Source organism: Monopterus albus, unplaced genomic scaffold (assembly GCF_001952655.1).
Source record: "Monopterus albus unplaced genomic scaffold, M_albus_1.0 scaffold56.1, whole genome shotgun sequence".
Taxonomy (NCBI): Eukaryota; Metazoa; Chordata; class Actinopteri; order Synbranchiformes; family Synbranchidae; genus Monopterus; species Monopterus albus.
Window position 1 is genome coordinate 720,443 of NW_018127936.1, and position 6,488 is coordinate 726,930.

The following is a 6,488-nucleotide window of genomic DNA, read 5'->3' on the forward strand; positions in this document are numbered from 1 at the left end:
GGAGATGTACGTGTGGTTGTAAATTTACATTGTGGGGACTCAGCCTCCTTTTTGGGACAAAAAAAGGCCCCATAACAGAGATCAAGTAGTAGGCTGGGATGAGCTTAAGCCTCCAGGAAAGTAATGTAAGTCCTAAGTAATGTCCTCTCAAGTGATGGAAGCATGACTGAGTGTGTGTCTGGGCAATGGCGGCATGATATACAATAACTCTCAAATGACAAAATAGACAATACTACATAAGGCACAGGAATGGAATGGAATGATGTTGCATGTATTAAGAAATCTGGATGAGCCTTACCAAAAGTTTGCATTATGTATTCACACATCTGTAGCAACACTGTTCTTATATCAGCAGCACTCTGCACCCACATACTCAGATCCATGTTTGATTCAGCACCACAGAGCCACTGTGAGATACTGTGGAAGGTACAGTACATGGCAATTAGATAAAAAAGGAGGTATCCTGTGGAAATGATGGATTCTCAAAAGAGCGTAGGAAGGCTTGATGAGTCAGTGTTGCTTTGAGCCAGATGGTTTGGCATTGGCAATTAATGTGGGCACAGGCAAACATTTAAACCGATCAAGAGGAACTGTTGCTGTACATAGTGCATTTTAAACAAGAAAAATGAAAATGTAATAAAAGTTTCTATGAACCTTGGTAAAGTATGAAATATATTTTAACTTGAATGCATTTCACTTTAAAGAAAAAGAAAGCATACTTTTTATAATAAGAAAATAACAAAGAAAATATGGTGCCAGTGTTTTCAACTTGATGTTTTCTACTTTGCATAGATAAAAATCTAAATGTGAGCTTTTCCTGCAGCAGAACGTGACCAGCCCTTTTTGTTTAGTCATCGTGATAAGTCAGCTTTGATATTTACCTCTCACATTTGCTGAGCCATGCTCCTCTTACGTAGCCCTCGCTTCTGTCTACAGAAACTAAACTGAAGCTAGGCCTTTAGTGAGGAAGTGACAGCATATGTAATAGATTTATTATGACAAAAAACTATTCAACAACCAGGAGTGGATCACAATATTCATCTTAGAATAAATAAAAAAGTGTAGCTTGGTACAGAAATCAGTTCTGATATAAACTGAAGCTTGTTGCAGCATACACTACTGATGATTTTATCCCATCAGCTCTTGTATTCCTACAACTGATCTGGACCTTACTGGCCATTAGATTGGGAGCACAGTTCACGCCTTAGTTTGTCTGAACAAAAATTCACAAAGCATCTCTGAAAGGCAGGCTACAGGACCCCTTATCTAAATTCCCTATTCATTCTTAAGACAAAATCAAGTGGTGTTCCTCTTTAAATTCAGTTCATTCATTTGTCCATTTTGTGGACATAAAAATCCAGCTTTCACAGCCGGGACAACGATTAGCTTATGTGTGAAAGTGAAACGAATGCAATAAAGTAAGAGGCGCTGATGTGGGTGTTAAAAATGGTTCTTCATATCAAAATAAATGTAACTCCTGTGTATGTTTGTGTCTGGGCTGCCGCCAATGTCAGCAGAAGTGCTGAAAAAAATAAGGGGAACAAAACAGAGAAAGAGAAATTTAATTTCAAATGGATGTTTTCAAGGCCTATAATATATAACCTTGATGAATATATGTAGTCTAATAATCAAAAATTATTAAATGTGGTAACACAGAGTCTAGTCCTGGAATGATATAAATGAGAAGACTTGGAAAAAGAAGAATAGCCAAAATGTAATTTAGCATTAATGTTCAACGTCCCTGGTTTGATTCCAGCCACATAGTTTCTGTATTTATGCTATCAGCTAACCTATAACACCAAGAAATGCCAATAAATAAGTCAATAAACTGCTAAAAAAGTGACAATGAGAGTGTGTTTGGGCTTGGTGTGCATATTGTGATTGCTGTCTTCAGTTTCTTAATCATATTCCACATGATTCAACATATTCCATATGATTATACATTATCTATAGCCTAAGTGTAAAATACAGTCAGAAGATGCTTGCAAGTGTTTGCATGTGTGTTGATCTGTGTATTTGTTGTTAGACTCACTACCATGCCAGTTAATTCTCCTTCTATTTATGAGTACTGTTTTGACAGCTGACTCAGAGCAGAAAGCCTTGGTGCCACTAAAGTGTATGCAATCTCCCCTCCCTCTCTCTCTCTCTCTCTATCTCTCACATATATACATACACGCTTAGCAGTGTCCCCTGGCCCAATCAGGGAGCACACGTGTGCATAATTGTGAGACAAAAAGAGAAAGTTCAGGGCAGACACTGGGATGCCCATCACAGACCGGTATCAGTTTCAGATTCATGATCCCCATGTTAATACCCTGCCCATCTATTTTAGCTACAAGGCCTCTTATGTAATTAGTCACGTTTTCCTGTGTCCAGTTTCCCAGGCATCACCTTCATCTTTTAGATTTAGCAGGTGCTATGCTCATCCATAGCGACGCTCTGTCAGAGCATTACAAGTAAATAATAAAACTAAGTATGGTAGAGGGCAAATCTGTCTCCATTTGCATTCTGTTTAAGAAGGACCGCAGGGACAGATTTACAGTCCCAGGGTTGGAGCGCTAAAAGGAATCACAGATGCAGCAGTGTCCTAAACAGAACACAGGCTATAAATTCAGCATATTTTCACACTAAGGATCCTGGAGAAGGTATTTGAACTCTGGAGGTTTGGACAAACTGGTCTGGCATGAAACAGCTGCACTGACATGTCTCAACATCTGCTCCAAGTCAAAGTCAACTGGCAGCATGGTTTGTTAAGTAGAGGATATAATCCAGAGTACAGGACACAGCGTCTGAAACATCTGCTTTTATGGATATAAGGAGGCAGATGTTGACATCTGACAGCTAGCAGTTATTAAAGCTTGAAAAGTCCAGCAAAATGAAGGTGAAAGGAACCGCTGTCACAATTATTGAGTGCAACTACTTATTTGAATTGATTATTTTTATAATTCAGCAATTCACAGTTAAGTTAAACATGATCATAAACAAAACCCTGTTTTGTCCAAAGGTTCACGACCTTTCTGTGCAGAGTTTGCATGTTCTCCCCGTGCTTGTGTGGGTTCTGTCCAGGTGCTCCGGCTTTCTCCCACAGTCCAAAGACATGCAGCTTAGGTTGGCTGGTGTCTCTAAATTGCCCATAGGGGTCGGTGTTTGTGTATGTGTGTGTGTGTGTGGTTGTTTGTCTGCATGTCAGCCCTGTGACAGACTGGTGACCTGTCCAGGGTGTACCCTGCCTCTTGCCCAATGTCAGCTGGGATTGGCTCCAGCACCCTTGTGATCCTATTCAGGAATACGCGGTATAGATAATGGATGGATGATATAACCCTGAACAAATAAGTCAGCTGGAACCAAAGAATGATTGCCAGTTTTGCTGACTATAACTATTTGTTAGGCCATGACCCAATGAATTCATCCATAAAGAGAAACAAACAAATAAATAAAAAACAATATATCTCAAGTGTATAAGCAAACAGCAACCTCTCCTGTTGCTGCGGTGCCCAGGACAGAGACAGAGGAGGAAACAGAGAAAATACAGACAGTGAGGAGATGACAGACTGACAGCTACAGACAGTGACAGATACAAAAAGGTAGAGACTTGAAACAGACAAAGGAATAAAACATTCCAAAGGACAATAGCCCCGTTTTTTATTCACATTTTTCTAGTTTGTTACTGAATTGTTCTACTTGTCTGTCATGTCAGAAAAACCTCACAGAACAGAACTGGAATGGACTAAGTAACACAGAGAGAGAGGAATGAGGAAAGGAGACGTGTCTGTTGAGTGAGGCAAGTTCACCGGCAGGTATTCAGAGATGGAGGCGCACACTTAATGTAGGACAGCTTTCCAACAGGGCTTTATTCAGGCCTAAATATAGACAGGACAGAAGTAGGCTGAGCTGACAGCACTGCCACAAGGCCACAAAAATAAGCCATAATGTGAAGCCTTGTGTACAGTGAATGAAGCTGTGTCATATGTTTTCATATTGTCTAGAGACTCTGGTTTAAATAATACACACACACATATAGCACATGTGTTTTAAAAACCTTTTAATAAATATCCCAGTGCTATATGTGTACAATCTTTTTCTTCCTTTATTGTTTCTGAACCTATCAAAACCCAATATGCACCAATTACAACATTTTCTTTTAGTATATTATATGGTCTATGAGCAAACAGACATATATACTTCATGGATCCTACAGCGACTTTACTTATCTTTAGGGCCAGTTACTCTAATCCTCTGAGAGGTCAAACTCCCTGTCAGATATTTTCTCAAAGATCTGTTATAAAACTCCACTTGCATTAAGCCAAACACACTTACTTGGGACTTTGGAATCATGCTGCTGCAATAAAAGTACTATCAACATCCCTCACAGATGCAGAACATTTGAAAATCCATTGTTTTCAGTCTTATGTTATAGCTCCAGTCTCTGGGAAATGAAATGTTTTTCTGTAGCAGACTTCTGAAACATTTTGTCATTTCAAAACCATGTTCGTAAGCAGTTCTCAGAAAATTAGGAACATTTATTAAGGTGATAAACCAAAACATGTTTGAAAAGATGTGTTCACCTAAATCAAGTGAGCATCCTCCAAAGCCTCAATGTTTTTTTAATAACAAAACTAGTTCTTTGTGCCTCCACAGACAGATGCAGTATGGATAGTAATACAATAAGGGAGGCTAGTATTAATGTAATTTTAACCTTGGAAAATGTCCACTAGTCATCAGTCTTCAGCTGAACATTAAAAATGCATTTTTACACAGACGGTAGAATGTGGATTTTGTCCCTCATAGTCTGAAATAGCTTCAAGAGGGGATTTCTCAACAGCCAGTATGGATAGGAGGAAAGGTTACAATGACTAATTACTTTTTAAATAAACATACTATAATATCAATATTGCTTTAAACAAACTTGAAGAGATGCAAACCTATTTTTATATTGTGTTTATGTTAAAGAGGGTCCCAAACAGAAAATGAGGGTTTATTAAAGCACTTATTTCAGTGTTTGCACAGCTTCCTGCCTCTGTGTAAGCTTCACTGTATCCTCTCCATCTTGTGACACAATAACAAAGAGCTACTTTCTTCTTGGAGCTGGTAGGGAGTCTACATCTTGCTCAAAGATAATTCACCGAAGAATATTCTTGCCAGCTTCATGGCTGGAACTTCATAGGCAACCCTCTGATTCACTACACCCCCTCATTGCTGAGCTGAGGATTTTTCTAGAAGATTCGACTTTTATACACACGCCCTTTCTCCAAACACTCCAAACCAGAGAGCTCATTTCAGCTATACTCTTTCTCTTGCTGTGCCCTTTTTAATTGCCCCCCCCCCCCATTATGCCAGCATATGGTTTGACACAGAGCTGACACTGTTGAACTCCAGTGCCAGTGGCATCACAGGAACACTCACCTTTACACCATGCTCTGACAAGCTTTAACTTGTTCCAGGCCTGTCCCAGAAAACTATACACATCACTGTCACTGAGAGAAAAAAAACTGGCGAAGATCTAGGTTAACTAGTTCAGAACAAAAGAACAGTTACAGAGCTGTCACTGATTTTCCTGGTAATATGTTACTCTTCACACTAAACAAAAATAAATACCAATGTGTCCTCCTTCACCTAATATAATATCTATTTTTAGAAGGTAATCTTGGGTGTGGGTATCATGAAGCAAAACAACATAGTTTACTGACACTGGTCAGAGAGGCCCTGCCAGTAAACTACAAGAACACATCCAAAAACATCCTGATAAATGTTTTTGTCTTTCTTTTTCTCTGTCCAACTGCTTTTCTCTGGTCAACTCTCGGTCAAGATCCAAAATCAGCTGGAATCCTTTTTCTGTTATACAAGTGTAACAGTATACCTTATGGTTTCAGATGCCTATGTGCTATAGACACTTGTTAGAGAGTGCTAGTTGGCAAAAAGTCCCCTTTGACACATCCAGATGGTTAAAAAAATCTAGCCAAACCTGCTCTCTTCTGCCTCAGGTGCCCAATACACACACACATGCAGTATACAGTTAACATGGCTCATTGAGAAACTTCCACTCTCTGCTTTGCTAGAGCTTCTAGAAGTGAGTAATCAAAGAACATTTGGAAAGGTGTGACAATCTGGGACGGACTGCTACAGCATGTGTGGAGGAAACAGGTGACGACATCCTCGCGGTGGAAGAAGAAAACCATAACTTATCTTTGCTTCTGAATTTGTCGATGATAAAGACATGTTTCCACTGTGACTGAAAATGTAATAAACTACACCTATATTTTTAGCATATGAGCAGCTTCATCATCAGGTTGTTAAATGACATTTCTTTTGTTATGCTTTCTCAATTTGAAACTGAAACACCAACTATGATCACCGTGAATCACCTTCTTCTGCCCGAAGGTGGAGAAATCCGATGAAAAGACAAGACCAGACATCTCCAAGTATTTGTTGACTTCTCTAACCTGCCTGTCAGTTCAAGACCATTTTCCCTACTGCAAAAGTACATTTTT